This window comes from Urocitellus parryii, chromosome 7 (assembly GCF_045843805.1).
Source record: "Urocitellus parryii isolate mUroPar1 chromosome 7, mUroPar1.hap1, whole genome shotgun sequence".
NCBI lineage: Eukaryota > Metazoa > Chordata > Mammalia > Rodentia > Sciuridae > Urocitellus > Urocitellus parryii.
Window position 1 is genome coordinate 34,759,299 of NC_135537.1, and position 21,773 is coordinate 34,781,071.

Sequence of the window (21,773 nt, forward strand, 5' to 3'; positions counted from 1 at the left end):
TTTTAAAAACACAGATTTTTTTTTCCCTATGTGCCCTTATATCTTGGTGCCTCCTTTATATCATTACTCTTGCTCTTTGGGGTCATTATTAAATAAATTAAGAGTTGCTTGAACACAGGTGCTATAATACCACCATTGTTGACCTGATAGCTGGAACAGCTACTATGTGACTAATGGATGGGCAGTATAGACAGCATGGATATGCTGGACCAAGGGGTAATTCACATGGATTCACATTCATGATTGGACAAAACAGCATGGCATGAGCTTTCATCATGGTACTCAAAATGGTGCACAACTTAAAAATTGTGAATTGTTTATTTCTGGAACTTTTCTTTAATATATTTGGGCTGGGTGGACTTTGACTAAATAAAACTTAGGAAAGCAAAACTTTGAATAAGAGGGGAATACTATATATGAGTTATATCTCAAGAAAGGTGCTCTTTTCCCTTAAAATAGAGACTATTAAAGAAAAATTACAAAGTAATAAAGTAGATTTTATATCATCTCTCTCTCAGAGGAATCCCCACCCCTAAACAATGCCACGTTCCTGCTGCTTTACCCCCAAACCCCAGAATCTGTTTAGACTGCAGATGATGCACTAATGACCAAGGAACATTTTGTCACCTTACTTTTTTGACTTATAGAACATATGAAATATTAAAAATCGAGTTACTATTTTAAAATTAGAGGAGTTCACATTAAATGTGGATTTCTGGCTTTGCTAGAAAAAAAAAGAAAAGAAAAAAACAAACTAAAATAAATTTTAAAACCCCCAAATTTTATGGCCCACATTGGATCTCTATTTCCCACATGGAAAAATGAAGCTGCCCTCTTTAGGGCCATGGTCTCACTTTGTTTTCTGTTGGTATAATAGAATACCTGAGGCTGAGTGATTTATAAATCAAAGAGGCTTATTTTGGCTCATGGTTCTGGAAGCTGGACAGTCCAAGATCCAGCAGATGCATCTGTTGAGGGCCATGGGATGCTTCAATTCATGATAGGAAAAAAGAAACAAATAAACAAAACAACCAAGAGCAAGTAGTGCCGGAAAAGAGATAAAACACAGGGTAGTCTTGCTTTATATTAACACTGGCAGTAAAGTGTCCAGTCCCAAGAGAGCAAAAAAAGTTTACTCACTGGAGAATGGCGTTAATTCAGTAGTGAAGTTTCTATCCCTAGCACCCAAACACCTCCCAACACTGCCATATGGAGGAATTAAGGTTCCAACACATGAACTTTAGGGGAACACACTCACACCACAGCAGTGCCCTTCCAGTTTGCCCGGCAAACCTACCTAAGGCACTTGTCACTTCTTTTTATCCTTATGAATACGTGAGTGTGCAATACCTGCGCACACATTTCCTGCATCAAAACTACCTGGTTCCACTGCCTCACACTCTGTTGATTGGCTAATCCCATGGTGCTTCCCAACCCTGGCTTCACATCATAGTTCTCTAGGTCCCATTTAACAAACACCAGGCAAGGCTGCACCCCTGAGCAGTTAAGTCAGAATCTGTGGGAGTGGGGCCCAGGCCTAGCATAGAAACCACCACCACCACCATCACCAACACCACAGAAATGAAAAATAATCAAACTCCCTAGGGATTCTGCTGTATGTCCAGGTAGGTAAACCACTGGGCATAGCTATGAATCCAATTAAGTTTTTAGTATCTGATAATGGCTTCATGGGCTGTCAGAAAATTTTTGTTTTCCTATTGAAGGCAATCTGCACAACTAGGGAAAGATGGTTTTAGTTAGGTGAACCTTCTACTTGATGTTCAAATTTGTGTTGTGACTGATGGGCCTAAAGGCAACTGTCATTTCTGTCCCCAGTCATATTAAAGGACTTTGCAATCATTATAAGGATCATGGCCAGGTCACCATGCTGTGACAGCTGTTATTTTTAACCGGCAACTTTTTAAACTGAGCAAGATGAGTTGCTGTTGAGACCTCGGTTGATTCTGGAAATGTCATTGGGAGCGACAAACACAAGAAGTTACAGTGACTTTTTGAGAGGTCATGAGTGGCCAACACAGCAAGATAGGAACATGTGCTGGCAGCCAGCAGCCACTCAATAAATATCTGTTGACGAATTGACAAAACATTTGCTTCTCATTATCTTCAGTTGAGATGGAAAGTTTGGCGACATTCTGCAGTGAGCAGTGGGGGTAAAAGAGAGGCTCCTCAGATGTTCCCCTCCTAGACTGCTTTTGTTATGTCACCCCTAAACCGTTCACAGAAGGCTCTGGGTGGAATCAAGAGCAGCCCCCTCTCTCTTGGTCCTGTTGGGTCCCTGGAAGGAAAGCATCTGAAAGCCTTTTTGAAACGCCTTCCAAGGCTACCTTGAACTTCACTGCAGGGGAGCAGGGACCCCCAGGGGGCCCCCTAATCAAAGCTTGGAAGGAAGTGTTCTAGGTTGAATTTGATCTACCCATCACCCGAAAAGGCAAGCAGATGGCATCCCTTGGAAAGTGCGGGTCTACCTGGTTAGAAGCCTGGGCAGTGGGCGAGGACTAGGGGACTAGGCTAGGTGGGGGTGGCACTGCACCTACACACTAGCCTCTGCTAGGTACCCCTGCCACCAGGAGGTCTGGCCTCTCGGGAGAAGCTGCCTGGGGGGCCTCAATGGGGAGGGGGGTCCGCGGCCGCCTGGAGGGAGGCGGCGAGCGGGGCTGGGGAGGGGGGCGCGGCTGGCGGCCGAGCTGTCCAGGGGGAGGCGGGCGGAGGGAAGGCTCTGCCGCCGCGGCCGCCGCCTCGCTCTCGGCGACACAGACGCCGGGAGCGGCCGAGGCGGTGAGTCGCAGCGCCTTTCCTCCGCTTGTAGGGAGCCAGAGCCGAGTCGGAGTTGTAGCCAGGGCGGGTGTGCCGGGGGCGCCAGCGCCGGGAGCCGATGCTGGTGGGACCCCCGCGCTTGGGGCGCAGTGGGATCGGGGGTGGGCGCGAGGAGCGCGGTTCTGGGAAACTGGTTCTGGCAGCCCCCTCCCAGGTGCCATTCACCTTGTCCATTTCCCAGTCCTTCCGCCAACACCTCTCAGGGGAAATCGAACAAAATCAAAGACCCTGAGGATGGACAGATGAAAAGGAGAGAGCAACTTTGCGGAGGGAGCGCAGAGACGCGCGGGGCAGGCAGGCTGGGGGCGCACTGGGTCGGAAGGGGGCGTTCGTGAGCTTGGGGACTTTTGGAGCATCTCTCTCGGGGTCCGGGGGTGAGGGTTAGGGCACCCGCGGGATCCCAGGCCTGCGGAGTCGGCCCTGAGAGGCCACAGGAGGCAGGCGCGAGGGGAGGACGCCTGGGGAGGGGGCTGTGGGAGCTACGGAAAGGCGCTGGTTGCATCCAGACAAGGAAGTGGTCTGCATTTTGGATTCGGAACCCGAAAGATTGTCTTGCCTTTGGGGACTCGGGAAGGGTGTTCTGGGGAGATGTGTTTGAGTGTTTTTCAGTGCATACCGATTTATTTTTAGCTCCCGGAGAAGCAGGATGTGCAAAGTGGGTTGTATCAGCCCGGGAGGGGCAGGAGGTCTCCCTGTCCGCAGGAAATAGTACACAAGTTTCTTGCTGCAGATGCTTGCTTTAACTTTTGTGCAGGGAGCAAAACGCCATTTGGTTCTGCGAGGATCTCCCTGCCAGGGTCACTTTCTACCAGCGGGTGGGTCTGTTGGAGGCCCAGACCAGGTTGGCCGGGTGCACGCTTCTGCCCTTAAACACCAGTCTCCACTGAAGGTGCGTGGTCCATTGTAGGCAAGTAGTGTGAGCTCAGAAGTGGGGCTGCCGAGGACTCGCTCTCCGAGAAGGAAACCACACAAGCCTGCTCAAAGTTTTCCCAGTTCTGCCTGATTGAAAATAACAGACCCAAGGCGCTGTATTTCCAAGAGCAGCGGCGCTCTCTGGGCTTTCCCACACCCAACTGGCAACGCTTGTGAGGTTTTCTCTCCAACTGGGAGACGTTTGCATTTCATGGCCAAGGCAGTGATGCGAGGACCGAAAAGGACAGGGGGCTGGTGGTGAGAATGTGGGTGCATGGGTTGGGGAGACTTGTGGAGAAGTTTCAGAGGAGGCTTAAGAAATTGAAAGGCAATGTTCAGGCCCACAAGCTCGACCCAGACAAGTCTCCCCTGTCTCACCACTGGAACAAGGTCCAGTTCTGAGCACCACGGTCTGTATCTGCACTAGGAGAGCAGCCAGTGTGGACATCGAGTGTGGGTTCTGAAGCCAGATGTCTGGGTTTAAATGTGCATAGCTGCGAGACATCCTTACTTAACTCCTTCTGGGTTTCCTGATCTGTTTGTGAGATTGCTAATAGGAACCAACCTATCTCGGGTTCGATGTGAAGATTAAATAAGTTGATAAACAGAGGCACCAGGTATCCTGCCTTGTCATGAGTAAGCCTTGTGTAGGTGTGAGCTGTTCTGATTTTTATTGTTGTTGCTGTATGACCCTTTTGCTGCTTCCTGCTGTCACCCATTTGGTTCATACCCTAATCGCTTTTAGCGTGAATGGCTCCAATTACCTTCAAACTGGGCTAGTTGCTCCCAATCAGGACCTTCTTGTTTCAGTCCATCTTTCAAACTGTGGTCACTCATTCTGAAAACAAAAATCAAAGTCAGTCATTCTGGTTAATTTCCTTTGGAGGTTTTCAGTGGCTTTCAGGATAGAGTTTGGACTCTAAGGATGTTCATGATTCCCCCCTCCCCTTTTATCAGCCTCTTAAGCCTCCTCACATATAGCCTCTGCTCAAGCCACTGGGGCTCAGCACCTATCACCCACCCCTTTTGTTGGTCAATCCTGTCTGCTCTTCCCTACCCAGCTGCTTCTCTTCAGCAGACCTCTGGACTCTCTCCTTGCAAGGTAACTGAGTTGCTGCCAGGCTACCCTGCACACACTCCTCTCATTCCTCTGCTCATCATCTATGTATCAGTCTTCCTTCTTGTAAGTGCCTTGAGAGGGGGATTCTGAGTGTAGGTAATTGTTTGTTGAATGAATAATTGAACATAATTGAAGCAAAATCCAGTCCTTTTCATTCAAGCTAGAATAAAAAATGGAGAATAACAGAGAGGAAAACCAAATCAATCTTTGTATGTAATTGTCTTCATTAAAAAATGCTAGAGCTGGACGCAGTGGTGCACACCTGTAATCCCAGCAGCTTGGCAGGCTGAGGCAGGAGGGCCACAAGTTCAAAGCCAGCCTCAGCAATGGGGAGGCACTAAGCAACCCAGCGAGACCTGTCTCTAAATAAAATACAAAATAGAGCTGGGGATGTGGCTCAGTGTTCGAGTACCCCTGAGTTTAATTCCCAGTACCTGCCCTCCAGCCCCATTGCTGGGAAATATCAAGGGTTGTTCAGAAGAAATATGACATTCTATCTATCTTGGAATTATTTCAGGGTTTTTTTAATCATGAGGGGCAGGGTAACAATGGAGAAATGTGATGAACTGAACCTTCTGTTTCTTTATTTCTCTCATAGACTTGACTCTGGGATGGGAGTCCAATGCTTTGAAAGGGTCATTTGGTTCTGTAAATTTGGTTCTGGAAGTAGGAGAGAAGGTACAACAAACATGGGTCTTGTATCTGATCCTTGGATTATATCTTGGATTTCAGTTCACCTGGGGTTGTTCTGATGAGAACAGGAAATTCCCTTCACCAAAGCTCTCATGTTACTTTTTAGGCGATTCCTTGTGTCCTGTGGGGCTCTGGTGGCAGTATCTCTGAGCATACCACATGGCTTGGAGGCAGATGAGATGTGCCAGTTCCTGTGACAGCCACAATCTAGTTTCAGGGCTCTAGAAGAAGGTTTTTGTACAGTTGAGAGAGAAAAAAAAAAGTTCATTTATGTATTTACTTTTATTTTTGGTACTGGGGATTGAACTCGGGGCACTTGACCACAGAGCCACATCCCCAGCCCTATCTTGTGTTTTATTTAGAGACAGGATCTCACTGAGTTGCTTTGCATCTTGCTTTTGCTGAGGCGGGCTTTGAACTCACAATCCTCCTGCCCCAGGCTTCTGAGCTTCTGGGATTACAAGCATATGCCACCATGCCTGGCTCAAAGACTGTTTGTAAAAATTTTATTAAAGGCTTGCAAACAAAACAAACATAAAGAAGAATATATGATAGAGACCATATTCAAAACTCTATCTAGTTCTTTATAGAAAGACTTTGCCATTTGCCAGACCAGAGTCAGACAAATCTGTTTCATTTTGATTGACCTTTCTGATTGATTGGTAGGGGCTACCTGAAACGTTGAGTTGAATAGGAATCCAGGCTCAGCAGGAAAGGATGCTGTGGTCCAATAGTGATGTCTGTCAGGAGGGGATTAGGAAGTAGTGGCAGACAGATTTTGTTGTCCCCATTCCTATCCTAGAGAGTGTCATTGGGGGACAATGAAAGCAGAAGTCAGAGACAAAGCACATCAATTAAAGTGGTCCTAGAAGAAGACAGGAACAGTACTACAACAATAAACAACCACTGCAGATAACTTAAACATTTGCCACTTACCGAGTGTCCACTATGCATGCTTTATATTGGGAACTTCATTTAATCCTTGCAGTAACTTTTCTAGGAAATGCTTATTTTAATTGGGACTCAATTCTGTTGTGCCAGAAACCCTAAAACTCAAAATAGTTTATCCAAAAAGAAATGTTATCTTTGCTCTTATAACTCTTTAGTTCAGAGAAGATCACTTCAGGTATGACTTGATCCAGGGCTCAAGCTTCATTAGCCGGATCTGGTTTCTCGCTCTGTTTTACTTGGTTTTCTTCCTTGGAGGTGGCACCATTTTTTAGGCTTCATCTTATTGTGGGATGACTGAAAGAGCTTCAGCTTTACATCATCTGGGCTTCAAATCCAGCCAGAAAGAAGGAACCTCAGTCCCAGCATTGCTCACAATGACTTGCTCAGGTTCATGAGCATTGCCCAGATCCTGAGTCTCTTCCTAGGTTGGGGTGCCACATACTACTAGGTTTGGGCTTGGTCACGTATTCTGGCTGTTATGATTTATATATGTGGTGTCCCCCGAAAGTTCATGTATGAGACAATGCAATAATGTTCAGAGGTGAAATGATTAGATTATGAGAGCTTGAACCTAATCTGTGGATTGATCCACTGATGGATTAACTGGGTGGTAATTGAGAGGACAGTAGGTCATTGGGGGTATGCCCTTGGGGTTATATGGTCCTTGATGAGTGGCACTGGCTCTCTGCTTCCTGGTGACCACGTCTTGAGCTGCTTTCCTCCACCACACCCTTCTGCCATGACGTCCTGCCTCACCTCAGGCCCCAAGGAATGGAGCTGACTCTCTGTGGACTGAGGCCTCTGAAACTGAACCCTGAATAAACTTTCTTTCTGTCAGTTCTTTGGGTTTCAGAGACATAAAAGCGGACTGAAACACCATCCCTGAGCCAGCCATAGGTAGGGAAGTAGGAGCAGGGGTGTTTCTCTGCCAGAAAATTGTGATACTGTCACCAGGAGGTGGGTTCCTACATTTTGGATTGCAAAACAACAGATGTTCGCTATAATTCTGTTAGCATTCCTACTTCACAGATAAGGGAAGCAGGCTGAGGAACATTCAATAACTTACTTAAGGTCCCATGGCTAATGAACAATGATTCTGATTTGAATTCCATAATTTATGCACTTGTAGAGTTATTTGTGAATAGAATATTTAAAGTGACTTTAGTGCATAGCTCTACTCTCTCTGTTCCTGAACATATGGCTACGTAACTTCCAGAAATTTGAAGTATTAACTGCCTACAGGACTTGGAAAAAAAAAAAAAAGGACAAAGATTTCTCTGGGTGGATTTTTAGTCACTCATTCAGACAGTATTTTTGAGCAGTTCCTACATGGTTGACCCCATGTTAGGTTCTCAGGATATAGGATGAACAGGAGTCCCCCATCTTTGAGGAATTAATATGGGGGGGGCAGATTGACAAGAACAGGGAGTGTGTAAGAGCTGAGCCCACTTCATGGGGACAATGGCCTTTGATCACTGAGGTAGCCCTGGTGATGTGCTTTGTGTGACAGGCAAGGACGAACTGTTTATTGAATATATTTTTTAAAATAATTGTGGTTAAAAATGTATAACATAAAATTTACCACTTTAACCAGGTTAAGTGTACTGTTCTGTAGCATCAAGCACATCATGTTGTCGTGCAAGCATCCCCATCACCCACCTCCAGAACTTCCTCGTCTTCCCAAACTGAAGCTCCATACCACTCCACAGCTCCTGTCCCCCGTCCCCCGTCAATGGTATCCATCATCTACTTTCTGTCTCTATGAATTTGACTACTTCAGGTACCTCATATAAGTGGAAGCATACAGTGTTTGTCCCCTTGTGATGGGCTTGTCTCATGTCACATAATGTCCTTATGGTTCATCCACATTGCAGCTGTGTCCACATTCCCTTCCTTTATAAGGCTGAATAATATTCCATTGTAGGTAGAGACCACCTTTGTTTATCCGTTCATCTGTCCATGGGCTCTTGGGTTATTTCCACTTTTGGCTATTGTGAATGATGCTAATGTGAACATGGGTGTACAAATATGTGTTCAAGTTCTGGCTTTCGTTTTTTGGGGGGTTTATACTCAGAAGTAGAATAGCTGGATTCTGTGGTAAGGATCCGTGCTGTTTTCTATGGTGCTTCCATTTTATAGACCCACTAGCAAGGCACGGAGTTTCCAAGCTCTCCATATCCTGGTTAACATTAGCAATTTTCTTTTTTTTTTTTTTTTTTACAATCATCTCCTAATGGGTGTGAATAGGTTCTCTGAGGTAGGTTGGAATTGGATCCTGAGGGCCTTTGGTGGGGTTATTATCTTCATTCTGGGGGTGTGGGGAGACACTGAGTTTTGTCACAGAGGAGTTAGGGGCTTCTTTTAATTCTCCAGATAAAAACAAACCTGACAGCTTTCTCCACATCTGTCGTTTGTCACCACATTACATGTATTGAACTTGGGGAGGGAAGTAAATAGGGCACCATAATCACTCAGGTCAAGAGCCCCTCAGACAGGGTGACTGGGCTTGCCAATAATAATCAATGCAAATGCCTACAGGTGTGCTAAGCACTAATTCAGTCAATTCTGGTAAACCCTATTTATCCTCCAGGGTCCCATGTGGAAAAAGTGTGGCCATGGACACACTCAACCTGGAGGAACTGAAGAAAGTGTAATGAAGGGACTGTGCACTCAGGTGTGGGCAAGGCTAGGGAAACCCTGAAAGTGGCTGGCAATGCGTGAAGCTCTGAATGGGTGACTTAAGAGAGGAGATCCAGAAACTGCTCTGGGGAGGTGAGTTGCATGGCAAGATTTGGAGGCAGGTGCTGTGTTCTTCAGTGGAGGGTCAGGGCCAGGAGACATCCAGAGGGTCAGGAGACATCCAGGGGAATAAATCCCTGACTAGGTTTATGAATACCCTCTAATCTGCCATAGTTCCTACCTTCCAATCGGAAGGTAGAAGCAAGAGGGCAGAAGAGCTTGCCACAGTAGGGTCTATCTGTGGTCCACAGGAGGAGGGAGGAGTGGGGTGGGGCAGGGGCTGGTAAATTTGGAGCCTGCCAAATAATGGAAGTAATTGGGCATTTCTTCTGTGTATCTGGCTGGATCTGGAATGTTAGGTCCTCTGACCTGTGTGTCTTGATTCTCTGGGGGTAATCTGATGTCTGGTGTGGTGCAGGTGGACACCCCCCTCACCCCAAACCCCCAGGCATGGCAGAAGGACTCTGGCCTGAAAAAGCTCTGTGGGAGTGTGATGTTACTGCCCCCAAACACAACACCCTGCACTGGGGGAAAAGCAGTGAGACCTGCTCTGGGGCCAGAACCAGGCTCACTGTGCCAACGGAAGGGGCTGCTTGGGAAGGCCGCACATTTTCCGTTCCCTAAAGTTGTGAAGCTGAGGCCTGAGTGAGAGACGGGGCCGAGAGCTTTTATTTGTTTCCTGTGGCATTGTGACAGACTACCACAAACTGGGGGACTCGTCACAGCAGAAACTATTCTCCCAAGGTTGGGGAGGCTCAACCTCTGAAATGAAGGCGTTGTCAGGGTCTAGATTTCACCAGAAGCTCTAGGGAAGAATTCATTTTTAAAAAATTTATTTATTTTCTTCTTTTACTTCAGTACTGAGGATGGAACCCAGGGCTTGTGCCTGCTGGGCAAGTGCTCTGCTATTGAGCCGTACCCAAAGCCCTTTACAAAAAAATTATTTGAGACAGGGTCTGGCTAAGTTGCTCAGGCTGTGTTCAGGCTTTCCATTCTCCTGCCCCAGCCTCCCAAGTAGCTGGGGTTATAGGTGTGCACCACCACACCTGGCTTGGTGCATCTTTGGTAAGGACACTTGTCATTGGATTTAGATAATCTTATTTCAAGATCCTTGACCTAGTTGCATCTACAAAGATCCTTTTCCCAAATAAGGACACATTTTTCTAGCTCCAGATATTAGGACTCAGACATGTTTCATGGGGTTGGTGGGGATGGGGAGGGACTTTGATTCCACTATGGAGCTCAGGAGTGTACACTTTGCAACTCCTGATTTTCTCCATTTCAGGGCCCCTAGATTTTATTTACCCCCTGGATTCTAGTTTCCTTGACACAGTAGAGGTTTTGTAAATGCTTTTGATTCTGCTCCTTTGAATTTTGATTCTAGTTTCAAACAACAAAAGATACAAACACTTAAAACAAAATCAACCATCCTGTATTTCTAAAGCGAAGGAATGAGTGAAAGAGGATGTCAAAAGCCAGTTTGATCTCTGTCTTGGCTGAAAGCTTTTTGTGCTTGACTTTGCTAGATGGCCTTGGAGGGAATGAATGGGAGAAAGGGCAGCTACTGGCCTGACTGGCTTCTCACCTGGGGTTTTCCCAAATGCTTTCAGAAATATAATTACTCTGAGGAGGGCTTCGGATGTTAGAATATTTCAAGAAAGAGAAGCAGAAGCAATATAGGCTCAAGTTTCTAGGCTTTTAGAAAGCATCTTAGAAATATTATTTGCAAATGCTGCTGGCCCATCAGGAGGCCTTTTACCCATATATTTTCAATGCAAAGTCCTGAACTGGGGCCTGTGTACATGGGAGCACGGGCAAGGTAAAGGGTAGCTTTGTCAATTACTGAACCAATTTGAAGATGGCACCTCATCAAATGGGGTACAGCAGGTGAGTCCACTACAGAGCATGAATTATTCTGTTTGGTTGTCTGCACTGATCCCATTATCTGGGGAAGAACCAAAACCCATTCACATGGTGCTATGGAGAGGCCATTGTAATTAAGGTCTGATTCTCTGTAGGGGATGGTTAATTTAGGTTTCTTGGCCACTTTACTGCTTGACGTCGAAGGAGAGAAAGCAAAGGAAGGAAAGAAAAAAGAAAGGTAAACTGCACCTCCATTTTATCACGTTACACATGCTACTGTATCATTAATTCTTTTGCATGATTGTTACTTTGGATCCTATTGGTTTGAATGGTGTATCTGGAATACTGTGATACTTATAGAATTTAATTACATCTAGTGAAGAAAATGGTTTTCCTTGCAGAGGACCAGCAACATAATTCATGGGGTTTAGAGCACAGTGAGAATGTGAGGCCATGTTTTAGAACAATATGAAGAATTTCAAGATGGTGATGGTAGAACACTAAACCACCGTACAGGCTGAATGCCTGGGTAGCTGGCCTGGCCTCACAGCTATGCTGTGCCTGGCATCTTGCTGCCCAGGGCCCTGTCTTCTTCTGGTACCTTATCTCTCAAAGAGTGACCAGACCAACAGTCTCTGCTTCAGTTACAGCACAGCTCCTCTGCAGGGGGAAGGACAGCCAGTGGACTACATAGCCCTGTGGCCCTCTGCATCCCTGTGGCTGGCTCCTTCTCCACCTGGATCTGTGCCCTGAGAGGCAATCTCCGTTGGCATCAATGGCTGTTTTTATATTCTGGTTTTGAGTATGATTTGGCCACTAGTAGGTCCAGCAGGAGATGGGAGGGAAGGAGGAGGATAAGGGAAGGCATCTTTTTCTCCTACTCTCTCTGCTAGGTTGCATGCTGCAGGTTGGCTGTGTCTGTGTGCCATGGGCCACAGCTCCTGCCAGCTGTCATGTCTATACAGTCACCCTCTTTGAGTCTCTTTAGCCATTCTGTCCCCTGATGCCTTCAGGCTGCGGGGTGATATTTGCTTCCTGCTATTACTAACTTAGAGGGCTGCAGCCCCAGTTACTTTCCTAAACCCTTTCTTACTTTCTTCTCAATAGCTTCTTAACTAGGATTCTTCAGTAGGACTAAAGAACAGACTCTTTAGTTTCCTGCCTGGGTCCTAAGTGACCCAACAATTCTGTGCCAGGGTTTGACTATACCTTATGCTGCTGCAGGGCAGAAAGGGAAGCTGATGGCTATGGTAATAAGTAACTAGACCAGCTTCTAGGAGGGTTGAAATTGGGTTGTATTAGTCAACTTTGTATGGCTGTAGCAAAATGTCTGAGATAATTGACTTAAAAAGAGGAAAGGTTATTTTGGTTCATGGTTTTGAAGGTTTCAGCCCATAGTTGGTTGGCCCTGTTGCTTTGGGGCTGGGAGTGTGGCAGAGGAAGCTGCTTACAAAGCAAAGAGAGAAGAGGAAGGGGCTGGGTCCCAGTGTCTGGGACACCATTAAGTACATGTCCCCAGTGATTGGTGGATTTCCCTCTATAGGTCCTACCACTTAGAGTCCATGACTAGTCCACTACCTCCCAATAGGATCAGAGGCTGAGAACTAAGCCTTTAACACAAGGGCTTTGGAGGAACATTCCAGATCTAAACAATAGCATAGGTTATGTACATCCACAGTGATAGAGAACTTGTGCCTGAGAGTCAGACATTCTGGAATTCTCTGAGATGCACTGGAGCAAGTTACCTCATCTGTGAAATGGGCAAAATGATAGTTTTCAGGGTTGTTTTGGGGCATAATGTGAGATCAGGTGGCATGATGCCTGGCAGGTGCCTGGTCTACGGGAAGTGCTCAAGAAGCACGGTTGCTTTTGTCTTGAGTTCTGTGGAGGGACCCACCTAATGGGATGCACTCTCTACTTTGTTTCTGAGCTGAACTAAGACTGCACCAATTATCACCAATTTTTCACCATTTCACTGTTATTTCCAGGTGTTATTTCTGTCTTCTCAACTAGATTGTTCTGAGCTTGTTCCCATCTTATAATTTTCTTTTTCTTTTCTTTTTTTTTCATTTTTACTAATCTTACAACCCATCCTAATAGGTAGCACATCATAAGTGCTCAAGAAATATTTTTGTGGCTAAATATAAGGTGACTGTATACTTTTTCATTCCCACAGTAACCTTTTCACTGGGAAAGAGGAGAGCCTTCTAAGGATTACAACAGAATAACAGGGACACTCCCAGCAAGCAGGGGAGCAATCTAGGCCAACAGGGACATCTTGTCACCCTAGTTGAATGGGACATAGGTAGTTTTCCAAATGTGTTTTTAAAATTTGCCAATCTACCTTTCTTAGGAAAAAGAAAGAAAGAAAGAACCTGCCTTTGGTTTATGAGATAAAAATGTGAGTTTTGAAAAAGAGGAAAAATATGTTTAATGCTCTTACCAGATTGTTAGCTCAATTTTGAGGTAATGGGGCAGGGCCTCCTATATAGAGAGACCTATTTCTATATTTTGTTGCCCTTCGAAAGTATACTCAGTATCTATTAACACAACTTTCTTTTGTATCTACTTTTCTTCTTCTTACATAGTCTTCTAATTAAGTTTTTCCTGTGCCAGTGATCATCTTTGTTAAAAAGACGGCAAAAAATAGATTTATATACGTATATTTCCCCAAACATCCCTGTCTTTGTATTTCTGGTTGCCTGGGTGACATTTCCAAGAGAATGCATGCTAATCTGCTATTATTAAAGCAGAGATAACATGGGAACTATTTTTAGGTCCTTCTATATCTTTCTTTTTCTCCACTAGACCATTTAATTGGTCTATTTATTTATTTATTTTTTGTTCCTCCTATCTGAAGGCCATGTATAGCTTCCTTCCTGTAGTTCTAACTTGGAGACTGTTTAACTGTTTGAAATTGATGATATAGTCATTTAGTGCCTTCTTCATTCAGAATGGCTCCTATTCATTTGGTTAGTGGATAGTTGTTGATTTTTCAGAGGTTGTCCAAAACTGAGGCAAGGGGTATTTTTGGTGTAAGAAAAAAAAAAAAAGAAAAGAAAAGAAAGTGGAGGAAATCTATAGTTCTGTAGTGGAAAGAACAAGTTTCTTTTGCAGCCGGATTAATCTGGTTTGGGTCTTAGTATGGACACTTTAGCTGCTGTGAGAGCCCCTAGGGCTTGCATCTTCCTGTGACAGGGTTGTCCTGAGATTGAGAGGGCTCAGTGGGTTCAAACCTGGGAGCTCAAGGTGGTGTCTCACATGCAAAAATCCTTCGTCTGCTCTTTAATATCAAAAGGACAGGTGTGTCCACCTTTCAGAAAACAATTTATATAAGATATTGCAAGTACTTGGATTTATTAAAGAGGTAAAACAGGAGGGTTGTTATTTTTCTTTTCTAAGATGCTTTTGCTTCTATAAACATTTCAGAGAATTTCTTTCCATGGTGAATACCCTTTGGTTATTTATTGTAGTTCTGAAATTAAAATCTCTAGTTTGCCCTGACACTTTTAGGACCATAACTGTAGGGCTACCATGCATAATTCAAATGTTCCAATTCAGGCAGAGTTAATATTTGGGGTATTTTCTTTTACTGTTTTTTATGTGAAGATTTTTGTGATGTTTGCATACCATTTATATATGATACACGTCTGTGGTACTGCGTCAGGCATTTTGAATGTTTATCTGAGCATTGCATGCATGGTCTAATTTAGTATTAGGTTAGGGGTGAAATACTGTAGGTAAGGATCTGAGATCATTAATTTGGTTTCTATGGCAAGTTTGAGAGGTGGGATGGCTTGAATGTTATTTAAAATTGCTCTATATTCGATTTTAAATTGGGGTTCCTTTAGTCCTCATTCTTTTACATTGTTATTCTAGTAGTTTTTGAAGACAGATTACTGCATCATTATCCTAGAGTTTATCTTGCTGCCCTTGAGGACAGGGAAAGAAGGGAGGAAGTCTCTCTCTCTCTCTCTCTCTCTCTCTCTCTCTCTCTCCCCACACACACACACACACACACACACACACACACACACACACACACGCCAGTGCATGTCTCTTTAGAACTGGATCTGAGCGTTTTAATGGGACAGTTAGGGAAAAGCTCTTTGATTTTGCTCTGTGACTTGTTGGAAGGGGACTCTGGGGATGTGGGAAGTCTGTGATGCTGCGTTCCCACCCTCGCCTGTGGAAGACAAGACGCCCATTTCCATGAGGGGCCAAAGGACAAGCAGTGAGAATCAGAAGCTGCCCCAGCCTCTGAAGTTGGCTTGGGAAAGCAACAGGAAGAACTTTAAATATGTTCCTCAGACCTTGGGCAGTTTCCTCTGTTCCGTTGCCCCATAATGATAAATGTTAGGTGTTGTCATAAAATAAAGTCTGTACAATATGGAAAATTAAAAAGAGGGAAAAATCACCCCTAATCCAAATATTCAAAGGTAACCAAGAGTATTTCTTTTCATTATTCCTTACTGAGATTTTTTTCTTGGTTACATAGTCACGTTTATACATTTTTTTTTGTTTTTTCTATTCTATTTTATTTTTTATTATTTTTAAAATTTGTTCCAATTAGTTATACATGACAGTAGAATGCATTTTGACACATCATACATAACTAGTATAACTTCTCATCCTTCTGGTTGTATTATATGTATTTTTACAAGTGTTTTTTTCTCATGTATATCCCAAGCACTTTGCATTTTATTTTATAACATTTTTATACAATGCTTTATTGGATATATCATATTCTATTTGATGCATATATCTCCGTTTACTTATTATATTTTTGGTTATTTGGTCAAAATTAAAAAAGAAATTTTGCTATTATAATTTTTGTATATATATAAATGATTACTCTGGGATATAGTTCCAGTGGGTTTAGTAAGTTAAAGTTTTGAACATCTTAATGCATTTTGTCAATTTGTTTTCCAAATGGATTAAAGCCACCCATATTGTTTGTGTTGATTTCATTTTCTTTACCTTTACCTTGACTATAATCACTTTGAAATATTTTTATTAATTTGGCAACCAAACATATTTTCTTTTCATTTGTGCTACTTTGATTACTAGTGATGATTTTTTATATTATTCTACACTAGTTGCATTTCTTCTTTTCCTAATTTTCAGTTATATGTTCTTTGCCCTTAGATATTTTTAATATCAGTCAAAATTATTTTTTACCCAAATTACAAAAGTGATATATGCTTATGATAATGAAAGAAACAACTCAGGACACAGATGCACAAAGGCCCAGCTCCCTTGGTTCATCTCTCATGCCAAGCCTCCCAGGGAACCAGTATCAAGGACCAAAGTGGGTTTCTCTTCCTTTCTCTGTGCTTGTGCATACAAATAAAGTTAAACTTCCATTTCTGCAGGCTAGTATCCACAAACTCAACCAAATTTGGATAGAAAATCTTGGAAAAATAAAATTGAATCTGTACTGAACATGTACAGACTTTTTTTGGGGGGTCATTCCTCTCTAAACAATACAGTATAACATCTACATGACATTTACACTACATTAGTTATTATGGGTAATCGAGAGATGATTTAAAGTATATATGAGAATACACATGTGTTATAAGCCATCAACACACCATTTTATATAAAGGTTTTAGTATCCATGGGGGTTGGGGAACCCTGAATCCAATACCCCATGGTTACCAAGGGACAAATGTATGTCTTTTCACAGATACAAATGGGGGTTTAGACCCATAGTAAAGATATTATTCTGTACCTTGCTTTGTTTTTCACTTAAAATATATATCATGGGCAAAGATCTTCAAGAGCATATAATAAAATATCTTTGGCACATTTCCTTGAAATAACTCTCTAATGTATCTCTTGACCATTTGGCACAGACTGACATTGTTCCCCTGCAATTTCTTTCACTGCTAGAAAAGCCTGCTCTGCTGCTTCACAGTTTACTAAGATATTCAGCTCTGTAGTCTGTTGATTATGAAAAAAAATCCTTATCTTCAAAAAAGCATTAGTTAATCAAAATTATTATAAATAATTTTGTTGTAGAATCAAGAGGAAATGAGGATCCACACTGATTATTTTTCCTCTTTAACTTACTAGTCAATTGACCTATCATCCTTTAACAAATGGTGCTTTAAAAACAAAGAAAAACTTTGCATTTCTATAAAGCAAATGATATCTCTTATTCATGCACGTGTTTTTTTCCAACTATAAACTAGTGAGTCTACGATCTGAGGGTCTTTTTCTAAGGGAAAGAAGATTTTGCATTTACTTGGAATTAGGTGGTTATACTGAGAATTACTTGATCTCCTTGGACTCCAGATGTTTGCTTCATAACCTGAATAACACTGTTCTATGACCTGCTGTCCTAGAAGCGCAGGGCCTCTGAGCAGGACTGCTCATTCATCCCACTGTCCATCCCACTGTCTTGCCAGATGGGAGGGCCACAAAAACATCTCATTTTATAGCTTCAAGGGCCAAGCAAATCTCAGTGGTTCATTCAGGGTTATTCCTGCTTTTCAATCCAGTGATTATTATGTTATATTATGTTTATGTTATTTTATGTTCACTCGTTATATTATTTTATGTTTGCTCATTATTTTATGTTGTTCTGGTCTTCCAATTTTCTTTTTTAGTGATACATTTATCTTTGAAACTTCTATTCTGGTTGGCTACCTTGATCACCATGTGGAAAATCTCAGGAAGTTTGCCTAGAAATAAAGGTTCTTCCGGTAGCATAATTGTTATTTAACAAACATTTATTGTATGCCTGCTCTGTCTGAGGCATGGTGCCAGATGTTGTAGGAAATATGAGGTGAATAAAGCACTTTTCCTTTCCTCAAACGTTTACACTCATTACTTTTGCCTGGTTTTTGTTTCTTTTATTGACTTCAGCCTTCTATGGAGGAATATCAATATTCTATATTGCACTCACTCTACCCTGATTCCAGGGGTAGGGGAGGGTGTCTGCAGTCCTGTACGTTTGAGGAGTGCATTGAATGCTGCATCCTATTTGGAGAACTCCTCTGGAGTATTTAAAACACCTGAGCACCGGCAGCTGATGTATACTTTATAAGCTAAGATGGGCTTGGAGATCCTGGGTGTCTGTGTCTTCTGTTTTTAACTGTGCTTCTCAGCTCCAACTTGCCTTCCTTTGGTCATTTGGGTTACTCATTTGGTCAACCAGGATCTAAAAATAAACCTAGAAACTTTGAAAGCCCCCACCCCTGACCCCCAGCTGACTGATGTGTACTTTTGTGTATTCCAAACTTGTAACTATTTATGTTTGCAATATGTATAGCACTTAGCAACGACTCTGGAAACTAGCTAGCAACTAGCTAGCAGCATGCTGTCCCAGCTGAGGCAGGGAGCTGGCCAGCCAAGGCTCAGCGGGTTCACTGCCCTCCCCCTGCTGTGCTCTGCAGCCCTGGGCTCCACCCTGCTGGCTTCTAGTTCCTGCTTTCTGCGTCTCTGCGGGTGGACATGTGGGGACCAGGAAGAGGGGCAGGAAGGACCCCTCCTGCCCCTCTCTTACCACTTGAGATTTCCTCTAGCAGGTCAGCCTGGGTGGAGTAAGGAAAGAAAGACAGCTTTGGCCACCACTGGTGTCTTGGCACTGGTGACATTCCTGTAGGGTCAGAGGTGCTTTGAGCCTTCTGCATTATCTGGAACCCTAATGCATTTCCATAAAGGAAGGTCACAAGCTGTAGCTGGATAGTACCTAATCATCAGGACTGAACCTTGTGGCTCCCCAGGAACCCTCTGGTTGGTGAGGATGCCCTCTTTCGGGCGACATAAGTCAGTGCTACACATTTGCTCAACATGCCAAATTCTCAACCTTTCAGCTTGGGAAGAAACTTAGAACATGCTCAGCTTGTAAGTCAAGAGGCAGGCTCTGAGAACAAAAGAATGGGCTTATGCCAGCCAGGGTCACCCCTGTCCCTGACTTGTCGTGAGCAGAACAGTCTTCTTGCTTTCAGCCCTTTTCTGAGCTCTGAGTACTCGAGTTCTTCGGTTTTTAGAGTAGCAATTGTGCTAAAATATTCATGTCCTGATTTTACCAGAGGGGAGGAAGAAAGACCTTGGGAGTATAGATCAAATTTCTTGATTATTGCCTTTTAGCAAAGAATGCAAAATCTAATATGTTAGTGTCTCTGTGTAAGGCCTTTATTTTCTTCCTTAAGGAATCAAACGTCTATTTTTTTTTTAAACAGTATTGGGGGTTGACCCAGGTCCTCATGCATGCTAGTCAAGTGCTCTGCTGCTTAGCTACACCCCCAGCCCTTGCTTCTTACTATTAATGCATTTTGTGGAACAAGATTTGAAGAATAAAATTTCTGCTTTTTTTTTTTCTTATGGAAACATATTTTTTAAATAGAAGGGTTTTTTGCAAGTTGATTTGTATCATCTTTCTTTAGGGCCGGAAAACACAGATCAGCGGTTCATGTTGATTAAACAGTACTTATTTAGAAAGGGACAAAGTCTGTGTAGCTGCTTGTGTAGTTTTCACAGAAGGAGACAAAACGGTTAAAGAGTAAAGCACTCCAGCCTCTAGGTGAATTTTTTTTTTTTTTTCCAACCTCAGAAGGGGTGGGCCCACTTGAAACAGGAAGTAATCATAGGACAGCGGTTTGAGTAATGAGAGAAGGCTTCTGGACTTGGCGAAGCTGTTTCCTTTGTACTGAAAGCCTACACGCTCTATGGAAACTCTCCTATTTCTACAGCATCTGCACCTTTTGCAGAGTCTGTGCACTATACACCAGGCGCCTCCCCTGCAAGAACAGGAGCTGCAGAGCTAGCTGGGGCGGGAGAATGCAACAGAGGAGATGCGGGGCAGTCTTGGATGCTGGTTTATTAGCCCTGGTATAGGAAAGTAACTAGGCCTGAGGGGTCCTTGCAGGCAGCAAGAGCGAGGACCAGGGCAGAGGCCAGTCCACATGTCTGAACACATCATAGACACTTTCTCATGCCATCCATGGCTAGAGGTTCCCCTTATTGAAGAGGATTTTTGCACTGTAGCTTTATCCATGAGTTAATAGTTTTATATGTATTGCATGACAATATGTCCTTATTTAAGCTAATCATTTAGTAAATTGTTGCTTAGACTGGCCCCTCTCAGAAGCCAAGGGCTGGGATGTTACTCAAATTAATTCAAGGGAAAGGGGCTCATTATAACAATGATGACTGCTATCAGTTACTTGTTCTCACTATGTGCCAGACACTGTTCTGAATATAGTATCCTGTGGAATCTTCTTCCCCCACCTTGAGGTACTGTGTTATCCCATTGCACTAAAGAGGAGCAGCTCAGAAGGCGTGTGAGGGGTAAGAGAGGATTCACATCTTGGTGGTCACTGTGGAGCCACAGTCACTTTGGAGCCATGGTCTCTTAACCACTGATGCTCTGTCCCTGGACAGTCCTCTGTGACCCTGAGTCAAAGTGTAGCTGAGGCTTATGGGACCCACAACAAAGGACTGGACAATTGAGAGTGGACTCATTTTCCTTCTCAAAGGTCATGTGGTCTCTGCTCAATTAGCCCCTCTCTTTTTCTCTCCTACCTTTTCCTGTTTCTTCATCTTACATTTGGGCCGTGTATGGTCAACCAAACCCATAAGGCTGCAGCCCGAGACTGTGGTCCCCCTGGGTATCTCCTGACTCTGATCCATTAAGCAAGAGGTTCCTTTTTGTCCAACTCATTGATCCAAGGCCACATGTGCCACTGGAGCCTACCAGCAAAGTAATCATCTGCCATTAGGTGTCCAGCCTAGGTCCATCTGTGGCTGCCACATGGACAGACTTCCCCAGTGCCATTTTCCTGAATAGGGGATAGTGGGTATGACAGTGCATACAGGAATGCGAAGTAGTTCATGGCAGAAAATTAATATCTCTGGAACTAACTCATTTTATACTTGAATAAACATTTTTGATATCTTCATAAAGTTTCAACTTAAAATTTAATCTATCTCTATAATCCATATAATCTGTTTCTCTTTAGGTTGCAAATGATAGAAACCTAATTCAAAGAGGTTCCGAAAAAAGTCAGATTGGTTCATGTAACTGTAAAGGCAAAGGCTTGGTTGGATCTGGGTCTCTAACAAATATAATCAGGAATCTATCTTTTGGCATCTCTTGGCTCTGTGTCTTTTGGATTGGTTTCATCCACAGGTAGGACCTCACTTCACAGTATAAAAATGCCACCACCAGCTGCAGGCTTATCTGTTAGCTGAGCCACCCTAGCAGAGAGCTTCTCTTTTGCCATAGTTAGAGGAGAATTCCTAGGTTTTGTTCTCATCACCCTGAATTGGTTACATGCTTATCTCTTAACCAAACGAGGCAACTAGGGAGATTGGTCAGGCCTTGACTATGCTTGTCCCTTGAGAGGGAGTAACACCCACACCCTATAAAGCACATGGATGGGGGATGGGGCCACCTGGTCTCCAGTGACAATCGCGATGTCAGTACCAGAAATGGAAATGGTTGTTGTTCCTGCAAGAACAACCTGTGTCACTACTGACCACTTCCAGATTGATTTCAAATAACTGAACATCTGTAATGAAGATTTGGAAGCCCCACCCTGGGCCATGGTTGTACTCTTCTTTATCCATGACAAATTTAAAGGACTAAAATACCTAAAGTGCTGGGAAGGGCCTAGATCTTCTTGTTTCTAAAGTTATGATCCTG

General features: G+C 43.6%; 1 protein-coding gene across 2 annotated transcripts in view; it reads left to right on the forward strand.

Moving 5' to 3' along the window:
• The first annotated feature begins 2,777 nt into the window (after positions 1 to 2,777).
• Ncald (neurocalcin delta) overlaps positions 2,778 to 21,773 on the forward strand; it is a 400,581-nt gene continuing 381,585 nt past the window's right edge. The window contains exon 1 of one of the 2 annotated variants that reach the window (XM_026384930.2): positions 2,778 to 2,796. The gene's annotated coding sequence lies outside the window, so the exon portion shown is untranslated. Of the gene's footprint in view, positions 2,797 to 3,646; positions 3,725 to 21,773 lie in introns of those variants that run through there. The other variant, XM_077800667.1, reaches the window with a different exon arrangement.